This window comes from Macaca mulatta, chromosome 15 (genome assembly GCF_049350105.2).
Source record: "Macaca mulatta isolate MMU2019108-1 chromosome 15, T2T-MMU8v2.0, whole genome shotgun sequence".
Classification (NCBI taxonomy): Eukaryota; Metazoa; Chordata; class Mammalia; order Primates; family Cercopithecidae; genus Macaca; species Macaca mulatta.
The window spans coordinates 73472625-73483510 of NC_133420.1; positions in this window are offsets into that span (position 1 = coordinate 73472625).

The following is a 10886-nucleotide window of genomic DNA, read 5'->3' on the forward strand; positions in this document are numbered from 1 at the left end:
CTAACTTTGGGCTTAGTTTGTTTGGGTTTAGTTTGTTCTTCTTCTAGTTTCTAGAGGTATAAACCTCCCTCTTAGAACTGCTTTTGCTGCATCTCACACATTTTGTTATATTGCATTTCCATTTTCATTTAACTCAATATACTTTTTCATCTCCTGTTTGATGTTTTCTTTTGTCTGTTGCTTGTGCAGGAGTGTATTTAAGTTTCACATATTTGTAAACTTTCCTCTTGTTATTAATTTCTACTTTCAAAGCTTAGTGGATGGAAAAGATGTTTGATATAATTTTCATCTTACTACATTTGTTATGACTTGTTTAGCGGCCTAAAGTATGACCTATCCTAGAGTATTTCATGTATGCTTGAGAAGAATATGCATTTGGCTGCTGTTAGAAGAAATGTTTGATATTTGTCTATTAGGTCCATCTGATTTAAATTACAGTTCAAATCTGATGTTTCTTTTCTGACTTTTTGTCTGGATGATGTAACCACTTTTGAAAGTGGAGTATTGAAGTCCCCTACTATTATCATGTTACTATATCTCTCTTCCGCTTTGTATATTTAGGCACTCTATTTTGGGGTACATATATATTTATAATTATTATGTCTTCTTGATAGATTGACCCATTTATCCTTATGGAGTAATCTTCTTTTTCTCTTGATACACTTTCTGACTGACTTCTATTTTGTCTGACTTAAGTTTATATACCCCCTTCTATCTTTTGTGTTCTACTTGTTTGGAATGTATATTTCTATCCTTTCACTTTCAGCCTATTACTATTTTTGAAGCTAAGGTAAATCCTTTATAGGCAGCATATAGTGGGCTTTTTCTTTTTTCTTTCTTTCTTTTTTTTTTTTTACTTTAAGTTCCGGAATAGCATTGAATCTATATGTGTGCAGAAAGTACAAGTTTGTTACATAGGTATACGTGTGCCTTGGTGGTTTGCTGTGCCTATCAACCCGTCACCTAGGTTTTAAGTACCACATGCATTAGCTATTTGTCCTGATGTTCTCCCTCCCCTCGTTCCTGCCCACCGACAGGCCCCGGTGTGTGTTGTTCCCATCCCTGTGTCCATGTGTTCTCATTGTTCAACTCCCACTTATGAGTGAAAACATGTGGTGTTTGGTTTTCCTGTTCCTGTGTTAGTTTGCTGAGGATGATGGTTTCCAGCTATGTCTCTGCAAAGGACATGCTCTCATTCCTTTTTATGGCTGCACAGAATTCCATGGTGTATATGTACCACATTTTCTTTGTCCAGTCTATCATCGATGGACATTTGGGTTGATTCCATGTCTTTGCTATTGTGAATAGTGCTGCAATAAATATACGTGTGCATGTATCCTTATAATAGAATTATTTATATTCCTTTGGTTATCCCAAGGAATCCCAGTGATTGGGACTGCTGGGTCAAATGGTATTTCTGGTTCTAAATCCTTGAGGAATAGCCACACTGTCTTCCACAACGGTTGAACTAATTTACTTTCCCACTAACAGTGTAAAAGTGTTCCTATTTCTCCACAGACTCACCAGCATCTATTGTTTCTTGACTTTTTAATAATCGACATTCTGACTGGCATGAGATGGTATCTCATTGCAGTTTCGATTTGCATTTCTCTAATGATCAGTGATGTTGAGCTTTTTTTCATGTTTGTTAGCTGCATAAATGTCTCCTTTTAAGGAGTGTCTGTTCATATCCTTTGCCCACTTTTTGATGGGGTTGTTTGCTTTTTTGTACATTTCTTTAAGTTCCTTGTAAATTCCAGATATTAGACTTTTGTCAGATGGGTAGATTGCAAAAATTTTCTACTATTCTGTAGGTTGCCTGTTCACTTTGATGATAGTTTCTTTTGCTGTGCAGAAACTCTTTAGTTTAATTAGATTTCATTTGTCAATTTTAGCTTTTGTTGTAATCGATTTGGGCAATTTCATCATAAAATCTTTGCCATGCCTATGTCCTGAATGGTATTGTCTAAGTTTTCTTATAGGGTTTTTATAGTTTTGAGTTTTACATTTAAGTCTTTAATCCATCTTGAGTTAATTCTTGTATAAGGTATAAAGATGGGTCCAGTTTCAGTTTTCTCCATGTGGCTAGCCAGTTTTCCCAGCAACACTTATTAAAAAAGGAATCCTTTCCCCATTGCTTGCTTTTGTCAGGATTTTCAAAGATCAGATAGTTGTAAGTGTGTGGTCTTACGTCTGAGGTCTCTATTCTGTTCCATTGTTCCATATGTCTGTTTTGGTACCAGTATCATGCTGTTTTGGTTACTGTAGCCTTGTAGTATAGTTTGAAGTCAGATCGCGTGATGCCTCCAGCTTTGTTCTTTTTCCTTAGGATTGTCTTGGCTATGCAGGCTCTTTTTTGGTTCAATATAAACTTTAAAGTAGTTTTCTCTAATTCTTTGAAGAATGTCTATGGTAGTTTTATGAGAATAGCATTTAATCTATAAATTACTTTGGGCAGTATGGCCATTTTCATGATATTGATTCTTTGTATCCACGAGGATGGGATGTTTTTCCGTTTGTCTGTATTGTCTCTTATTTCCTAGAGCAGTGGTTTGTAGCTCTCCTTGAAAAGTTCCTTCATGTCCCTTGTTAGCTGTATGCCTAGGTATTTTATTCTCTTTGTAATAATTGTGAATGGGAGTTCATTCATGATTTGGCTCTCTGCTTGTCTATTGTTGGTGTATAGAAATGCTTGTGAATTTTGCACATTTATTTTGTATCCTGAGACTTTGCTAAAGTTGCTCATCAGCTTAAGGAGTTTTTGGGCTGAGACAATGGAGCTTTCTAAATATAGTATCATGTCATCTGCAGACAAAGACAGTTTGATTTCCTTTCTTCTTATTTGCATACCCTTTCTTTCTCTTCTCTGATTGCCCTGTCCAGGATTTCCAACACTCTGTTGAATAGGAGTGGTGAAAGAGGGCCTCCTTGTTTTGTGCCCATTTTCAAAGGGAATGCTTCCAGCTTTTGCTCATTCAGTATGGTATTTACTGTGGGTTTATCATAAATAGCTCTTATTATTTTCAGATATGTTCCATCAATACCTAGTTTATTGAGAGTTTTTAACATGAAGTGATGTTGAATTTTACCAAAGGCCTTTGCTGCATCTATTGAGATAATCGTATGGTTTTAGTCATTGGTTCTCTTTATGTGATGTATCACGTTTATTGATTTGCGTATGTTGAACCAACCTTACATCCCAGGGATGAAGCTGACTTGATCATGGTGGATGAGCTTTTTGATGTGCTGCTGGATTCAGTTTGCCAGTATTTTATTGAGGACTTTTGCATCAATGTTCATCAGGGATATTGAACTGAAGTTTCCTTATTTTTTTGTTGTGTCACTGTCAGGTTTTGGTATCAGGATAATGCTGGCATCATAAAATGAGTTAAGGAGGAGTTCCTCCTTTTCAATTATTTGAAATAGTTGTGAAGGAATGGTACCAGCTCCTCTTTGTACCTCTGGTAGAATTTGGCTGCGGATCTGTCTGTCCTGAGCCTTTTTAGGTTGGTAGGCTATTTATTACTGCCTCAATTTCAGAATTTGTTATTGGGCTACTCAAAGATTTGACTTTCTTCTGGTTCAGTCTTGGGAGGGTGCATGTGTCCAGGAATTTATCCATTTCTTCCTGATAGTCTAGTTTATTTGCATCAAGGTGTTTATAGTCTTCTCTGATGGTAGTTGTATTTCTGTGGGATCAGTGGTGATATCCTCTTTATCGTTTTTTATTGTGTCTATTTGATTCTGCTCTTTTTTCTTCCTTTTTTAGTCTGGCTAATGGTCTATCTGTTTTATTAATTTTTTCAAAAAACCAGCTCCTAGATTCATTGATTTTTTGAAGGGTTTTGTGTGTCTCTATCTCCTTGAGTTATGCTCTGATCTTAGTTATTTCTTGTCTTCTGCTAGCTTTTGGATTTGTTTGCTCTTGCTTCTCTAGCTCTTTTAATTGTGATGTTAAGGTCTCAATTTGAGATCTTTCTAGTTTTCTGATGTGGGCATTTAGTGCTATAAATTTCCCCCTTAACACTGCTTTAGCTGAATCCCAGAGAGTCTGCTACATTGTTTCTTTGTTCTCATTGGTTTCAAGTAACTTTTTGATTTCTGCCTTAATTTCATTATTTACCTAGGAATCATTCAGGACCAGGTTGTTCAATTTCCATATAGTTGTGTGGTTTTGTGTGAGTTTCTTAATCTGGATTCTAATTTGTTCACACTGTGGTCTGAGAGACTGTTTTTTTTTTAATGATTTCAGTTCTTTTGCATTTGCTAGGGAATGTTTTACTTCTAATCATGTGGTCAATGTTAAAGTAAGTGCCATGTGGCACTGAGAAAAGCGTATATTCTGTTGTTTTGGGGTGGCGAGTTCTGTAGATATCTATTAAGTCTACTTGATCCAGAGCTGAGTTCAAGTCCTCAATATCCTTGTTAATTTGCTGTCTTGTTGATCTGTCTAGTGTTAACAGCGGAGTGTTAAAGTCTCCCATTATTACTGCATGCAAGTCTAAGTTTCTTTGTAAGTCTCTAAAACTTGTTTTATGAACCTGGGTGCTCCTGTATTGGGTGCTTACATATTTAGGATAGTTAGATCTTCTTGTTGAATTGATCCTTTTACCATTATGTAATGCCCTTTTTTGTCTTTTTTGATCTTTGTTTGTTTAAAGGCTCTTTTTTCAGAGTCTAGGATTGCAACCTTTGCCCTTTGCATTTTTTTCTTTTCTTTTCTTTTCTTTTTTTTTTTTTTTTGCTTCCATTTGCTTGATAAATTTTTCTCCATCCCTTTATTTTGAGCCTATGTGTGTCTGTACACATGAGATGGATGTCTTGAATACAGCACACCAATGGGTCTTAACTCTTTATCCAATTTGCCAGTCTGTCTCTTTTAATTGGGACATTTAGCCTATTTACATTTAAGGATACGATTATGTATGAATTTGACCCTGTCAACATGATGTTATATCATTATTTTGCACACCAGTTGATGCCGTTTCTTCATAGTATCATTGGTCTTTATATTTTTGTGTATTTTACTGTGGTGATACCAGTTTTCCCTTTCCATATTTAGTGCTGCCTTTAGTAGCTCTTGCAAGGCAGGCCTGGTAGTGATGAATTCCCTCAGCATTTGTTTGTCTGAAAAGAATTTTATTTCTCCTTTTCTTATGGGGTTTAGTTTGGCCGGATATGAAATTCTGGGTTGAAAATTCTTTTATTTAAGAATGTTGAATATTGGCCTCCACTGTCTTCTGGCGTGTTGGGTTTCTGCTGAGAGATTCACTCTTAGTCTGATGGGCTTCCCTTTGTAGGTGACCTGGCCTTTCTCTCTGGCTGCCTTTAATATTTTTTTTTCCTTCATTTTGACCCTGGTGAACTGATGATCATGTGTCTTTGGGTTGATCTTCTCATGGAGATCTTAGTGGGGTTCTCTGTATTTCCTGAATTTGAATGTTGGCCTGTCTTCCTATGTTGGGGAAGTTCTCCTGGATAATATCCTAAAGTGTGTTTTCCAATTTGGTTCCATTCTCCCCATCTCTTTCGGGTACTCCAATCAGTTGTAGGCTCAGTCTTTTTACATAGTCACATATTTCTTGGAGGTTTTGTTCATTCGTTATCATTCTGTTTTCTCTAATCTTGTCTGTCTGCCTTATTTCAGTAAGACAGTCTTCCATCTCTGATATTCTTTCTTCTGCCTGATTGATTCAGCTATTGATGCTTGTGTATGCTTCATGAAGTTCTCTGATTCAGTTATTGATACTTGTGTATGCTTCATAAAGTTCTCATGCTGCCTTGTTCAGCTTCATCTGGTCATATATGTTCCTCTCTAAACTCTTATTCTAGTTAGCAGCTCCTCTAACCTTTAATCAAGGTGCTTAGGTTTTTTGCATTAGGTTAGAACATGTTCCTTTACCTCAGCGAAGTTTGTTATCACCCACCTTCTGAAGACTATGTCTGTCAGTTCATCCATCTCATCCTCCATCTAGTTCTGCCCTTGTTGGAGAGGTGTTTCAAACATTTGGAGGAGAAGAGGCACTCTGGCCTTTTGGGTTTTCAGTGTTTTTCGTTGACTCTCATCTTCATGAATTTGTCTAGTTTTGATCTTTGAGGCTGCTGACTTTTGGATGAGGTTTTTGTGGGGACATTTTTCGTTGATGCTGTTGCTGTTGCTTTCTGTTTGTTTGTTTTTATTTCAATAGTCAAGTCCCTCTTTGGGGCTGCTGCAGTTTGCGGGGGGTTCACTTCAGGTCCTATTCATCTGGTTCACTCCCACGCCTGGAGATGTCACTCAAGGAGGTTGGAGAATAGCAAAGATGGGTGCCTGCTCCTTCCTTTCAAATCTCTGACCTCAAGGGGCACTGACCTGATGCCAGTAGGGATACTCCTATATAGGATGTCTGATAACCCTTGTTGAGGGGTCTCACCCAGTTGGGTGGCATGGGAAGACGGATCCATTTAATGAAGCACTTTGACTGCCCCTTGGTGGAGGTGCTGTGCTGTACTGAGAGGAAACCCACTCATCTGGGCTGCCCAGATTCCTCAGAGCTACCAGGAGGAAAGATTAAGTCTGCTGGTCCATGGAGACGATGGACACCCCTCCCTGTAGTGGCTCAGGCCCAGGGAGATCAGAGTTCTGTCCCTGAACCCTTGGCTGGAGTTACAGAGTTACTGCAACCTCAGTGTTGGCTGCTGCACCTCCCTCAAGGAGCTCAGAAGGCTTAGATAGCAGGCAGCCACAGCAGTGGTGATGGCCACCCCTCCCGCTGGGAACTCAACTGGCTTAGGCCAATTCTAGCCTAAGAGAATCATAGGGCTTCGTGGTTGGGACTTAAGGCCCTTGTGGCGTGGGCTTATGAGTGGGATCTTCCCATCTTGGATTGCACAGTTCTGTGGAAAAAGCATGGTTTCCCAGGCTGGGTAGCATGCTCACTCACTGCCTCCCTTGTCTGGGGTTGGGGACTCCTCTGACCTGTATGGCTCTCAGGTGGGCTGCCACACGACACTGCTCTTCCTTCTTCTCCCTGGGTCATGCCAGCTGCCTACTCAGTCCTAATGAGAGAACCTGTATACCTCGGTTTCTTGTGCAGGATTCACACACTGTTTTGGATCTTTTCCATGGGAGCCTCAGATCACGTCTGCTTCTAGTTGGCCATCTTGGCCTTGCTGCCCCAGTTGACTCCTTAAAAAGAAAAAAATTCATTCTGCCTCTGTATGTATTTTGGTTGGAGAATTTAATTAATTAACTTAAATTTTATTATTAATTGCTATTTTGTTAATTTTTTCTGACTTTTTAATAGTTCTTTTGCTCCCTTCTTTTCCTCTTGTTGTTTTCCCTTTTGATGATGTTTTGTAATGTATGTTTTAATTCTTTACGTTCATCTTTTCTATATAAACTATAGGGTTTTACTTTGTAGTAACCTTAAAGGCTTAAATAAAATATGTTACAGTTGTATTATTCTACTTGAAGTTGATAACATCTTAAATTTAATCACATACAAAGTTCTACACTTTTACTCATACCCTTCCACACATTTAATATTGTTGATGTCAGAGTTTAAATATTTTCATATTGTATATCCATTAAGAAAATATTGTAGCTATGGCTCTTTTGTCTTTTAACCTTAATATGAGAGTTAACAGTGGATTACAGACTACTATTACAATATTAGAGTACTCTGTATTTGAGTATATATGCACCTTTACCAGTGAAATTAGTGCTTTCAGATAACATGATTTTATGTTACTAATTAACACCCTTTCATTTTGACTTGAATAACTAACTCCCTTTAGCATTTTCTGTAAGCAGGTCTAGTGGTGATGACCTCCTTCAGCTTTTATTTGTCTGAAAAAATCTTTATCTTTCCTTCATTTCTGAAGGACAATTTTTCCAGATAAAGTATTCTTGCTTAGTAGGTTTTTCTTTCAACTCTTTCAATGTATTATCTCAGTCTGTCCTGGTCTGTAAGGTTTGTGCTGATAAATTTGCTGATAGCCTTATGTAGGTTACCTTGCATGTGACATGTCAATTTTTGTTTACTGTTTACAAAATTCTCTTTTTCTTTGATTTTTGAAAATTTAATTGTCATGTGTCTTAGTGAAGCCCTCTTTAGAGTGAATCTGTTTTGGAATTTTAAGCTTCATGGATGTGGACATTTACATCTTTCCCCAGATTTGGGAACTCTACAGCCATTATTTATTTAAATAAGCTTTCTGTTCCTTTCTCTATATTTTCTTCTGGATTTCAGTAATACTTGTATTGATTCACTTAATGGTATCCCATAACTTCTATAAACTTTCTTCATTCATTTTTCAAAATTGATTTTCTCTTCTGACTGGATAATTTCAAAATATTTGTCTTAAAGTTTCACAGATTCTTTCTTCTGCCTGATTGAGTCATCCACTGAAGTTCTCCATTGAATATTCATTTCATTTATTGTGCACTGCAACTCCAGAATTTCTATTTGGTTCTTTCTTTTTATGATTCATATTTCTTTATTGAACTTTTCATTTCATTCATATAGTGCTTTCCCGAGTTCCTTGAGTTGGTTATTAGTGTTCTCTTATATCTCACTGAGATAGTTTTAAATGATTATTTTAAATTGGGGAGGGGGGTAACTCTTCAATCTTTACATTCTTTAGGTCAGTTTTTGGAAAATTGTTGTGTTTCTTTGGTGCGATCATGTTTTCTTCTGCTTTTGTGTTTCTTATAGCCTTGCATTGATGTCTGTGCATTTGAGGGAGCAGTCACTTCTTCCAGCCTATCAAAGGGGAAAGACTTCACCTGCGGGCAGTTGCCAGGGCATTACCTGGTTGGGGTGCTGCATTTCCAATTCTAAAAGAGCACAACAGTGTGGTCTCTGTGAAACTCTGTCAGCTAAGGTCAACATTGGTAAAGACTGTAGGAATCTTCAGAATCTAAGGCTATGAGTGTCTGTGGAAGTGGTGGCTACTAGGGCTGTTGGTATCCTTGGTAGTAAAGTTTACTGTGGTCCTCGCACTGGCCAGGGATAACTCTCTTTGTATCACATCTATTATACTGTCCTCCATGCAGTGGGAATGCACAGGATCCAAGACATAGGTACTCCTGTGGCTCTTTCTATTGAGAGAGCACTCCAGCATGGATTTTGGGTAGCTCTCTCAGCTGGCCTTAGCATTGGGAAAGATTGCAGAGGTCCACGGTGGCTAAAGCTGCAGATGACTGTGGCAGCGAGAAAGATTGCTGGGGTTCACCTGTTCTCTTTTATTTTTCCTCAGGGAAAACCCCTTTGGGGAAATCTCTCTCAGTTTTGAGCTGCTCTGGAATGAAGCATGGGATGATGCAACAGATGCTTTCACTGTTTTCTGTGTGGCCATCCTCAGTTCTTGTACTCCACAAGATTTCTGAACTTCTTGGTTGTAATGTGAAGATTTCCCAGAGCTGTTTTTGTCTGTATGCAGTTGTTCACTGTCTTTTGGTGAAAAAGCTGCGAGTTGGTACCTCCTAGTCTGTTATCTTACTGATGCCACTGTCCCTACGGTTGCATTGAATTAGTATTAATTTTTCTTTGAGAGTTTGGTATAACTCTCTAGTAAGACCATTTGGTGTGAAGTTTTCTTTTTTGGCATGTTTTAAATTATGAATTTTATTTCTTTAATAATTATAGGACTATTTAAATAGCATTTTATTTGGGGTAAGTTATAGTAGTGTGTGTGTGTGTGTGTGTGTGTGTGTGTGTGTGTTTATATCTGTGTGTATTTAAAAAATTAGGCCAGAAACAGTGACTTACACCTGTAGTCCCGGCACTTTAGGAGGCCAAGGCAGGCTGATGGTTTGAGCCCAGAAGCTCAAAACCAGCTTTGGTAACATATAACATAGCGAGTCCTCATCTCTACGAAAAATAAAAATTAGCCAGGCTTGGTGGCATGTAGTCCCAGCTACCCAGAAGGCTTGAGGTGGCAGGATCACTTGAGCCCTGGAGACAGGGGTTTCAGTGAGCTGAGATCCTGCAACTCCATTCTAGCCCAGATGAGAGAGTGAGACCCTGTCTCTAAGAAAAAATTTAAAAAGTTCATTTTATCCAAGATTCAAATTTCTGTGTACAAAGTATTTTCTTATAATTTTGCTGTCTGTAAGTTCTATAAAGATAATCCTTATTTTGTTCCTAATATTGGTAATTTGTGTGTTTTCTTTCTTTTATTTTTGTCAAATCTCGTGATGTATTTTTTAATTTTATTGATCTTTTCAAAGAAATAATTTTTTATTATATTGATTTTTCTGTTTTCAGTTTTATTAATTTGTACTCTGATAATTGTTCTTTCTTCTCTAGGTTAGTGTTTATTTTTTATTTTTTTCTGGATTCTTAGGGTAAGACATTAGATTGTTGACATGAGATTTCCTCTTTTCTAATGTAATCTGAATGACATAATTTTTTTCTCAGCACTGCTTTAGCTGTGTCATAATTTTCTTGCTATGTTGTATTGTACTTTTTATTCAGTTCACTGTGTGAACTGTAGATAGAGAGAGAGAGAGAGAGAGAGAGAGGGACAAGACTACCCTTCTCCTGGTCCTTTAGCTATAGAAAGTAAGCTTTTGTTCAGTCATTTTTGTCTGCACCCACTGGCATTCCTAGGTTGTCACCTTTCTCATATTGAGTCTTTCACCCTACGATCCCTAGCCACTCTGCCTTCCTTTCTCCACCTTTCAGACTGTGTTAGTCAGCCGTAACAAAATACCACTGACTATCTTAAAAGGACAGAAATTTATTTCTCATAATTCTGGAGATTGAATGTCCTAGATCAATGTGTCAAAAGGTCTGGTTTCTCTGTTTCTCCTTTGCTTGCAGGGTGCCACCTTCTCCCTGCATTCTCTCGTGGCCTTTTCTCCAAGTGTGTTTATCCCTAGTATTTCTTCCTTTTCT